At 51.6% G+C, this 11125-nt stretch overlaps 1 protein-coding gene and 1 non-coding gene across 2 annotated transcripts in view; one reads left to right on the top strand and one right to left on the bottom strand.

Moving 5' to 3' along the window:
- KCNB1 (potassium voltage-gated channel, Shab-related subfamily, member 1) overlaps positions 1-11125 on the top strand; it is a 113878-nt gene that overhangs the window by 69437 nt on the left and 33316 nt on the right. The window lies entirely within an intron of this gene.
- On the bottom strand, positions 8166-8238 carry TRNAE-UUC. The gene has a single exon. It is a non-coding gene; the product is annotated as a tRNA-Glu (tRNA).

The following is an 11125-nucleotide window of genomic DNA, read 5'->3' as shown; positions in this document are numbered from 1 at the left end:
CACTTCCTCGGGCGAGCTCCTTCCTGGGCTATAAAATGAGGTATTAATAATTCTTCTTTCATAGGGTTTTGAGAGGTTTAAGTGAGTTAACACAGCACTTTTCAACCTGAGGGTCATAAAGTCAATTTAGTGGGTCACAACCACCATTGAAAACCCAAGAACATCAACAACAAACAAACAAACAAAAATGCCAGAATATGTCTCACTGGGAATCCATGTTGTGTGAGGAGCCTTTATTTCAGAATGGGAATGCTCTCTGGTTTGTTGTGTAAATGTCTCTCTTCCTCAGGCAGCCCTTCTTAAAGTCTTGAAAGTACCATTAAAATACTCAACAAAGTTCATACAGTAACACTCAAACTGTGGTGGCTGATGTTTTCTTGTGGGTAGCAAGAAAAGACTTCCTGTTGACTTCTCTACAGTATCAGCAGTTTCACCCCATCTTACACACAGGAAAACTGAGTCTCAGAGAAAGAAGAGGCTGTCCCATGCCAGTGGACCAAGCAGAGCTGCAAACCCTGGCCTGACCAGGCCTGAGTACTGCCTACCCTCCCCCATCTAGGCCTGCAGGCATGCATGCGTGCTAAGTCATTTCAGTCATATCTGACTCTTTGCGACCCCATGGACTGTAGTCTACCTGGCTCCTATGTCCGTGGGATTCTCCAGGCAAGAATACTGGAGTGGATTGCCATACCCTCCTCCAGAGATCAAACCTGTGTCTCTAAAGTCTCCTGCATTGGCAGGTGGGTTCTTTACCACCAGTGCCACCTGGGAAGCCCCAGGTCTGCAGGAGGTAGAGGGGTAATCCTCTGACTGCTAATGAGAACTCCGGCCTGGCAGGACTCGGTCTGTCTGGGCAGGGGCTTCTGGGGCTAGGGCTACCCTTGGCTGTGACCCCAGAGGCAGTGCAAACCCCCAACCCAGTGATCTTGCCTCTCTAGTACCCCACCCCCAGGTCAGAGGGGAGAAGGCTGTAGTTTTTCTGCTGCTTTCTAGACTTTCCAAAAGCCAGCAAGTCTAGGGGAAATTCCCAAGTGGAGCAAAGGAAGATGCGGTGGCTTGTGCAGGGCTGTGAGGAGGGGCGGCCAGTCTGGCAGTGTCTGCAGGCTGTGGAAAGGCAGGGGTGGGGGGCGGGAGGGGAGGGGAGGGGTGAGGGGAGGGCACCACTATGAGGTCACAACGGAAAACAGGCCCTCAGCTGAGAGGCGGGAAACCTGGGTCCCAGGCTTAATTCCCCCCAGCAGGGTTGTGCGCCTGAGGGCCAGTTCCTTCCCCTCTCTGGCCCTCAGATTCCACACCCGTATAATGGGCATGGTGGCTCAGAGGCCCTTTAGGAAACTCACCACTCAGATGTCTCAGAAACGCTCCTATGAGCCTGCGATTCTGATTCTGAGAAATCTCCCCAACTTCCCCAGTGGGGAAGGCCTCGTGTACTTACTCATCCAACAAACATTTATTGAGCACCTCCTGTGTACAGGGAGCTGGGGACACATAGGGGACCAAGGCAGACCCAGTCCCTGCCCCTCATTCTAGTGCATGAGACAACAAGCCAAGAAAGAAATGACCGAGTGTTTTCAAAGCCCTGGAAGAGGGTCTAGGGATGACAAGTGAGGGTAGGGGGCGGGCTGCTTTACCAAGATGGTCAGGAAGCTTCTCTGTGGAGGTAACATCTGAGCTGAAACCTGAAGAGGGAGGACGAAAGAGACCTAGGGAGACCTCAGGAGAGTGGGCCACAAGTACCAAGCCCTGAGGCTGGAGGGCCAAGAGGCCAGGGTGAGGAGAAGGTGGGTGAGACAGGAGAGGCAGTCAACGCCAGATCAGGCAGCGCCTTGAGGCCTTTGATTGGCTTTTGTTCCCGGAGCGCCGGGTCACCCTAGGGGCTTTTGAGCAGGACAGTCACAGAATCATCGGTGCGCCGGGTCACCCTAGGGGCTTTTGAGCAGGGCAGTCACAGAATCATCGTGTTTTTAAAAGATGCTTCTGAGTGGAGAATGGGTTGCAGGGGTGAGGGGGGACACCAGTAAGGGGACCACTGCCATTGTCCTTGCAGGACTCAGGAACCTGGAGCAGGGTGGTGGTGGGGGACGTGGGGACAAGCGGTCAGACTCTGGGTCCGTTTTGAAGGTGGAGAGAGCAATCAGGGAGGGCTCCCAGGTTGGTGGCCTGAGGCTCTGGGAAGACGGGCGTGCCCTCTGCCGCAACAGGGAAGAGCCAGTACAGAGCAAGTGGGGGCTTGGCTTGGCCTCGTGAAGTTGGAGACACCAGTGGGACATCCAAGTGTCAAAGCCAACCTCTTCCCACCCAGCCCGGCCCCGCCCGCCCAGATGGCGTGTGGAGGGGAGCCCGCCTTGCGGCAGAGATTAATTCCCGTGACCCAGTTCTGTCTGCCGGTGGCTATGTGGGTCACCTGTACTGCAGGGCCTTGCCCCCCAGAGCCTGTCCCGCACCCACCCTCCCCTCTCTGGTGTTCTCAGTTCTCAGGACCCTGCGGCCCCAAGAACATTGAGGGAGGAAAACCAGAACATTGCTGTTCCGCTGGCCCGTCTGTGAGCCCTGGATCCCCCTGTCTGTGCTCTTGTTGTACCCTCTGCCTAAAATCCCCTTTCCCCTCCTTTTATTCTTTTTTTTTTTTAAATTTTTGGCCACACCCCACAGCATGTGGGACCTTGATTCCCCCGCCAGGGATGGAACCAGTGCATTGGAAGGTGGAGTCTTAACTCCTGGGCCTCCAGGGAAGTCCGTCTGCCCCACTTCCCCTCTCAACTCTCACATATTCTCTCCACCCTTTTATGTCAAGCCCAGAAGCCGCCAAGAAACCTTCCTGGCTTTCCACTTAGAATAATAGGTACCATATTTTAAATGCCTATTAAGTGCCAGGCTCTGTAAAAAGTAATTTATCTTTCTGGTCTCATCTAATCTTTGGAGACAGAGATGACTGCTTCTGTTTTACTGATGAGCAAGTTAGGGTTGAAGGAGGTAAAGTCACGATCTTGAGGTCATGTGAGGGAAGTGGCAGAGGTGGCAGAAATTCAAACTATACTCTGTCATGTTTTACAGAGCAGCTTAGGTACTTCTGTGCCTAAGGGACTTTGGGCTCCTCAAGGGCATAGATTGAGTGTATTTAGTTTTTGCATCCCCAGAATCTGGCACAAGCCCTCCATACATCCTGGCTGGCTGGCTGGATAGATAGATGGATACGTAGGAAGACAGATGGATGGATACCTAGTAGATGGGTGGGTGGATTTGTGGATGGGTGGGTAGATGAATTATAGATGAACAAGTGGCTAAATGATGGATGGATGGATGGATGGTGGGTAAGTACATAGATGGGTGGATGGAAGGAAGGAAGGATGGGTGAGGTGGATGAAGTAGAAAAAGACAAGAAAGGTGTGAGAGATAGACAATTTCCACATGAGAAAGTGTTCTTGCACATTAAGTCATTGGTGATGCTCCCCAATGGTCAAGGATCATTGATCAAGGATGCTCCCCAAGGATCAAGCAGTTCAGAGGCCAACTCCTTTCAAAGAAGACTGGAAACAGACCCACCATTTATTCAGCACCCATTATGGATCAGGCACCATCCTAAGAACCTTATGTGCATTAATCAATCCTCACAAAAGCCCTATGAAGAGAGTACTATTCTTATTTCTCAGATGAGAAATCAAACCACTTAACACAGGAGTGAGACCCCTGTGGACCCTCATAGCACTGCCTGCTGGTGGGATGTGAATCCAAAGCTACAGTAATTCCAAGGTGGCACAGAGGTAAAGAATCTGCCTGCCAATGCTGGGGACACGGGTTCAATATCTGGGTTGGAAAGATCCCCTGGAGTAGGAAATGGCAACCCACTCCAGAATTCTTGCCTGGAAAATCCCATAGACAGAGGAGCCTGGCGGGCTACAGGCCATGGGGCGGCAAAGAGTCAAACAGGACGGAGCATGCAAGCATCATCTCAACTCTGAAAGGTTTTCTGACCCCAGGGCCTTTGAACTTACTGGTCTCTGCTTGGGGCCATCTGCCCCAGGCTCCTTCTCACAGTCAGATCTTAGCTCAAACATTTCCTCTTAGAAAGGCCGTTATCAACCACCTTACTCAGCAGCCCCCCAACTATTCTAAGAATTACTTAGGGACAATACAGATTTGGCTGCTGTGGTAGAGACCCAAATAGATGTGGCTTATGCAATATCAAATATGTTTCTTCTCTTTCTCAGTAAAGAGAGGTCACTGGTTCTTGAAATGCGATATATACATCTGAGGTGTATGGGGCCCCCACAAAGTGGGTGGGTGCAGTGGTCGAGAGAGGGCTCTGAACCCAGCTCTGCCTGAATCCAAATCTCACCACCACCTCTCACGACTGAGGTCAGGTGGACCTGGCACAAGGATCTTAGCCTCTCTGAGCTAGTATTTCGATCTGAAAATTCAGCTGTTAATAACATCCTATTTCATAACGATCCCAGGAATGGATACACACAAAATGTCCAGAGCAGGGTCAGCAAGCCAGGGCCTACTGGCCAAGTCTAGCCCACCAACTGTTTTTGTATGGCCTGCAAGCTACAGGTGGTTCTTACATGTTTCACTCACTGAAAAATATCAAAGAAGAAATCTCAATTCAGAGAATATGAAAATTATGTGAAATTCAAATTTTACTGTCCCATGAAGTTTTATTGGAACACAGCCCATTTGTTTCTGTTTGTTTCTGGCTGCCTTCATGCAAAAGATACTGCTTCCCTGGTGGCTCAGATGGTAAAGAATCTGCCTGCAATGCAGGAGACCTACCTGGGTTTGGTCCCTGGGTTGGAAAGATCCCCTGGAGAAGGAAATGGCAACCTACTCCAGCATTCTTGCCTGGGAAATCCCATGGACAGAGGAGCCTGGTGGGCTACAGCCCACGGGGTCACAAAGAGTCAGACACGACTGAGTGACTAACACTTTCACTTGTACCAAGTGCAGAGTGCAGCGGTTGCGACAGGCCGTGTGACCCACGATGTCTGACCCTTTACAGAGAAAGTTTGCCGAAGCCTCGTCTAGAGAGCGTTGCCTGGTACACAACAAACCTCAGATGGTGTTAACTCACTGAGGCCCTTGGGACGCTGCTATGGCGCAGGGGCCAGACTGGGTTTATTAAGTACCAATTGTGGGCTGCGCCCTGGGCTAGGAACATTATGTGGACAAATCTCATCTCAGCACGTGGAATTAGGTGTGACTATGTCCATTTTATGTGGAGAAGGCAATGGCAGCCCACTCCAGTACTCTTGCAGGGAAAATCCCATGGATGGAGGAGCCTGGTGGGCTGCAGTCCATGGGGTCGCTGAGGGTCGGACACGACTTCGAAACTTCACTTTCACTTTTCACTTTCATGCATTGGAGAAGGAAATGGCAACCCACTCCAGTGTTCTTGCCTGGAGAATCCCAGGGACGGGAGAGCCTGGCGGGCTGCCGTCTCAGGGGTCGCACAGAGTCGGACACGACTAAAGCGACTTAGCAGCAGTAGCAGCATGTCCATTTTATAGATGAAGAAACTGAGGCTCAAAGAGGTGATGGCACTTGCCCGAGATCACCCAGCTGGATAAGTAGCAGAGCTGAGATTTAAAGTCAGGGTCTTCTGGTTCCACTGACTGCCCCCTTCCCTTCCCCTCCATATACACACCACCCATCCCACTGCCTGAGATGGCTCTGCAAAAATGCCAGCCACTGTTTCTCCAAGGCCTGGCAATGGAATCATCTGGAAGAGTTCGCTGAAAGTGCAGGTTCCTGGGATTTCCCTGCTGGTCCAGTGGCCAAGTGGAGAAGGCAATGGCACCCCACTCCAGTACTCTTGCAGGGAAAATCCCATGGACGCAGGAGCCTGGTAGGCTGTAGTCCATGGGGTCGCTAAGAGTTGGACACGACTGAGCGACTTCCCTTTCACTTCTCACCTTCATGCATTGGAGAAGGAAATGGCAACCCACTCCAGTGTTCTTGCCTGGAGAATCCCAGGGACGGGAGAGCCTGGCGGGCTTCCGTCTATGGGGTCGCACAGAGTCGGACACGACTAAAGCGACTTAGCAGCAGCAGCAGCAGCCAGTGGCCAAGACTGCACTCCCAAGGCAGAGGGCCTGGGTTTGATCCCACCTGCTGCAACTAAGACCTGATACAGCCCAATAAATCCTTTAAAAAAAAAACAAAGGCGATCCCTGAGCCCTACCGCAGACCTCCTGAATCAGCTTCTGTAGGGGGGACCAGGGATGCTTCGCCAGCAAGAGTTCCCAGAGGATTCCAGTGTCAGAGGGGTGGTCGGCGGGAGGAGGTCCCCATGGGCTGCAGCTGGCAGAGGGTGGGGATCTTCCCAAGGAAGGGTGAGCTGAGGAAGAGTTGGACAGGTAAGGGGAAAGCAAGGGGTTGCCTAGGCAGGGCAGCCTGCCCACGTGGAGTCGAGGAGGCACTGTTGAGGCTGGTCTCCACGAGCTCTGGAACTCCGGGGAGTTCTCCTACCCGGAGCTCTCCTACTGGGAAGATCTTCCTTTCCTCTGGGATTTTAGGAAGAAACTGGAAGCTCCTCACTCCAGCCTCCAAAACCCCATGTGATCTGCCTTTCCGTCATCATCTCCGACCTTCCTTTCCTCACTTCTTCCACCCTGGCCTCCTCTCTGGTCCTGAAACATACCTTGTTCCTGTCTCAGGGCCTTTGTACTTTCTGCTTCCTCTATCTTGCTCATCCTCAGACTTCAGCGCAATAGCCACCTCCGAGGGGCCTTTCCCGACCAGCTGCCTTCTCCCTCATAGGCATCTCTCCCCACAACCACGTCCCTGCTGTTATTTATCTGTTTATTGGCTCCTCCTCTCTCCTGGGGCTTCCCAGGTGGCTCAGTGGTGAAGAATCTGCCAATGCAGGAGAGGCGGGTTCGATCCCCGGGTCAGGAAGTTCCCCTGGAGGATAAAAATGGCAACCCACTCCAGTATTCTTGCCTGGAGAATCCCATGGAGAGAGGAGCCTGGCGGGCTACAGTCCAGGGGTTCGCAGAGTCAGACACGACTGAGCGACTTCACTTTGACTTTTCACTTTCATGCATTGGAGAAGGAAATGGCAACCCACTCCAGTGTTCTTGCCAGAAGAATCCCAGGGACGGGGGAGCCTGGTGGGCTGCCGTCTATGGGTTCGCAGAGTCAGACACGACTGAGCGACTGAGTACACACACACCTCTCTCCTGAGAAATGACTTCCTGCTTCCTTCACGGCTGTGCTCCTCAGAGCCCAGCACAGTGCCTAGAACTCAGAAATTATTCAGTACCTGGTGACCAAATGAACGAAAAATGTGAAACATGCCCCAGAGAAGGGCTGAGCCAAACTTCTAGGCTCTTCTCCTGGTGAAGTACTCAGCACCCAGGGGGTGGCCGGCTAAGGTTTGAGATGAGAGCTCTGTGGCATGAAAGTGGGTGGAGAGGGCCTTCCCTGGCGGTCCAGTGGCTAAGACCCCGCGCTCCCAATGCAGGGGGCCCACGTTCATCCCTTATCGGGGAACTGGATCCTTCATGCCACAACTGAGACCCAGTGAGGCCAGATAAATACTAAAAGAAAAAAAAAGTTGGGGAGATTTCCTGAAAGAGAAAACAAGGCAGCTGAAAGGGCCCTTTCCTTCCTCTTACCCCTTGGAGAGGAAGACATGCTGTTGCCTTCTGGAATTCTCCAGTCATCTCACTGCCTCCACAGACCCGGGAGCTACCCCAGCTCCCTTCACTGAATAAGCCCTGGACCAGCCCTCCACAGGCACGCTCCCGTTAGATCCCACCACTCAACGAGTGACGAAGGGTCCCTGCGCCCACTTCACAGATGGAGAAACAGATTTGGAGAGGGAAAGGAATTTGTCCTGGGTCCAGGGTGAAACCCAAACACTGGAACGCAGCCCTCTCTCTAAAGCCCCTTTTCTTGGCCCCCATGTTGCCTGCCACTCAACCCCACCATCCATGCCACTTCTGCATACTCCCCTAACGCGCCACTGTCAGACAGTCCCTCTGCAATCTAACTCAAAGTCAGGAGAAAGTCCCTCTGCAATCTAACTCAAAGCCAGGAGACAGGCAGCTTTGTTTCTGTTTCACCTGCAAATTTAGGGCTCAGTTTCCACCAGAAAGGCATAGAGAGGTGAAATATTTCTTTGGCTGCGCTGCGTCTTAATTGCGGCATGTGGGATCTAGTTCCCTGACCAGGGATCGAACCTGGGCCCTCTGAATTGAAAGTACAGAGTCTTAGCCACTGGACCACCAGGGAAGACCTCTGCCTCAAGGTTTGAACCAGAGAAGTCAAAGAGTGAGCAGGAGAGGCAGGCCACGCTCCCAGTTTTATTCCCAGTCACAAAATTAGGCTGGCTCTGAAGGTCATTCATTGTACATATGGGGAGGGTGAGGCCCAAAGATGGGAAAGACTTGCTGAGGTCACACGTGGCAGAGTTGGACCCAGAACCAGACTCAGTTTCCCCAGCCATAAAATGGGTTAGACTGGGTGGGATGGGGAGCCTGGCAAATGTTCTCTCCCAGGCCTCAAGCGGTGCCTCCTGTAGGAAGTCTTTCCTCCTGCTCCCAGGTGGACTCAGTTTCTCCCAGGCAGTGGGCTCTCCCCCCCTCCCCTGGACCCTCTCACTCTGCTTTGCAATAAGTTGTGTGTCTGTCCCTCTGCTACTAAACAGGAAGGAGGGTTGGGTCTTACTTGCTCTTGCAGACCTGGTGTCTCGTCCAGAGTTGATCACCTTTAGTTAAAATATATGCATTTTTATTTAGGTGTATATGCAGTATCAGAGAAGGCAATGGCAGCCCACTCCAGTACTCTTGCCTGGAAAATCCCATGGACGGAGGAGCCTGGTGGGCTGCAGTCCATGGGGTCGCTAAGAGTCGGACACAACTGAGCGACTTCACTTTCACTTTTCACTTTCATGCATTGGAGAAGGAAATGGCAACCCACTCCAGTGTTCTTGCCTGGAGAATCCCAGGGATGGGGGAGCCTGCTGGGTTGCCGTCTCTGGGGTCTCACAGAGTCGGACACGACTGAAGCGACTTAGCAGCAGCATATGCAGCATATGCAGCATACCAGCCCTTCATTCATTCAACCGGCGACCCCCGTGCATCAGGCACCACAGTGCTAGGAGTTGGAAGTTTGGCAATGGACACAATGAACACGGTAGACTGGGCTCCACTGCACAGAGCTCCTAGCAGAGTGGTGGAGATGGGCATTGCACCTCATCCTGCAAACATTCAAACTCACGTTGGCGGGGCCAGGAAGAGAGTGAGGTGCCCAGGGCGTAAAATTTAAGATGTTCACTCTCGAGGTGGTGGTGTATGCCCCCTCCTCAGCCTGGCCCTGAAAGCATGAGCAGAGAGACGAGCCCTCATCAGGGAGGCAGGAGAGGGTCATGGAAGGCAGCCCTGAGAAGGGAAGATGTATAAACACACACGTCACTCAGGGTAATTGTTCTCCACTCCCTAACCAATCCAGCCCCTTTTATATGACAAATATTCTGTGAACTCCTCACCACTATGAAAGTCATAGATAATATACTTGACTTGGTCGGGAAGATCCCCTAGAGAAGGAAATGGTAACCCATTCCAGTATTCTTGCCCGGAAAATCCCGTGGACTGAGGAGCCTGGCAGGCTACAGTCCCTGGGGTCAAAAAGAGTCGAACACGACTGAGCGACTTCACTTTTCCCTTTTCCCTAGCAGTCCAGTGTGTTAAGACTTCGCACTTCCACTGCTGGGGGCGCTCCCAAGGGTTTGATCTTTGGTTGGGGAACTAAGATTCCACGTGCTGCACAGTCAAGAAAAAAAAGAAGTAGATACTAGTCTTTGCCTATGTACATAACTCATCCCCCAGCCAAATCAATACACGTAATGCCCTAACTTTAGCAGAAAGAATTACAAGGAAAATAATTTATATTAAACTTGTATGCATTTCAATACACAAATGCCTGGTCACGACGATGACTCCAGAAAACACGATGAAGCGTCAGGTGCGTACCCTATACATAGACGCGCTGCAAGTGCAACAGAGGGAAAAACGAGCCGCAGGTGTGCTGGCAGCCCACATACCACGAGTGGCGCTGCCATCAGTCATGCGGTTTTTCCAGTGTCGTGAGTAACTCTCAGTGAAGTTCTGAACAGATGAAAGGACAGTTCTACAGCTGTTTCAGTCAATGGTTGCATTTCTGGAAAATTCGGGCTATGTTAAACCTTGGCACTGGTGGGAGATTTTGATGTGTTTAGATGTAAAATGGAGTCAGAGCCTAGGTTCGAGAAATCGTAAGCAGCCCTGTTTTGTGCGGTTCAGGCCGCCCAGCGTACCAGCCTCTGCCCCCTGGGTGCCCAAGTGCCCCCCCAATTATCCTCAGGACAGCCCCACACTTTTCCAGGCCTTCTGGGCAGAATCACTGGAGCCAGCCTCCAGCTTATAGCCAGTGTCCAAACTGAAGGCCACTCTGTTATCTGTTGGTCCTTCTATTCTCAACCTAATGGCTTGTTTATGCTTTATTTACATTATCAGGGGCCTGGCACGCCCCCACAGCAGCTTTTTTTTTTTTTTCCAATTTGTGCACAACCTTGGCAATTAGCCTTGTAAGTAAAGGAGACATCAGCAGAAATTTCCTCCTGACCGATCTGAACCAGCCTTGTTCCCAAGAAGTCAGCAGCCCCTGGCTGACTCCACTGTGAATTCTCAGCTGCTCCAGACCAGCCCTGTGGACAATAACCAGCTCCCCTGTGCGCTCACAACCAGAAATGGCAGCTCATGAGGTCTGGAACCCCTGCCATTGTTTTTTAGAACCAGAACCATAATGAGTGCTTCTATGAGCTAAAGCCTTTTTTTTAAAAAAAATAATTTTGTTGATTTATTTTTTTGGCTGTGCTGGGTCTTAGTTGTGGTATGTGAGATCTTCAGTCTTCATTGAAGTACGTAGTATCTTTAGTTGCGGCAAGTGCAATCTAGCTAGCTCATCAGGGATCGAGCCTGGACCCCCTGCATTGGGAGTGATAGCCACTGGACCACCAGGGAAGTCCTTATGAGCCAAAGACTTAACTCCAACAGACTTTCTTACCCAAGCAGCTAATGCATAACTGGGTTTCTCTTCCTTGAGAAGGAAGAGACAGAAAAAGAAAATTTCTTTTATTTCC

Source organism: Bison bison, unplaced genomic scaffold, assembly GCF_000754665.1.
Source record: "Bison bison bison isolate TAMUID 2011002044 unplaced genomic scaffold, Bison_UMD1.0 scf7180017864038, whole genome shotgun sequence".
In the NCBI taxonomy this organism is placed as follows: domain Eukaryota; kingdom Metazoa; phylum Chordata; class Mammalia; order Artiodactyla; family Bovidae; genus Bison; species Bison bison.
The sequence above is the reverse complement of the archived record's forward strand: the minus strand, read 5'-3'. Positions and strand labels throughout refer to the sequence as shown.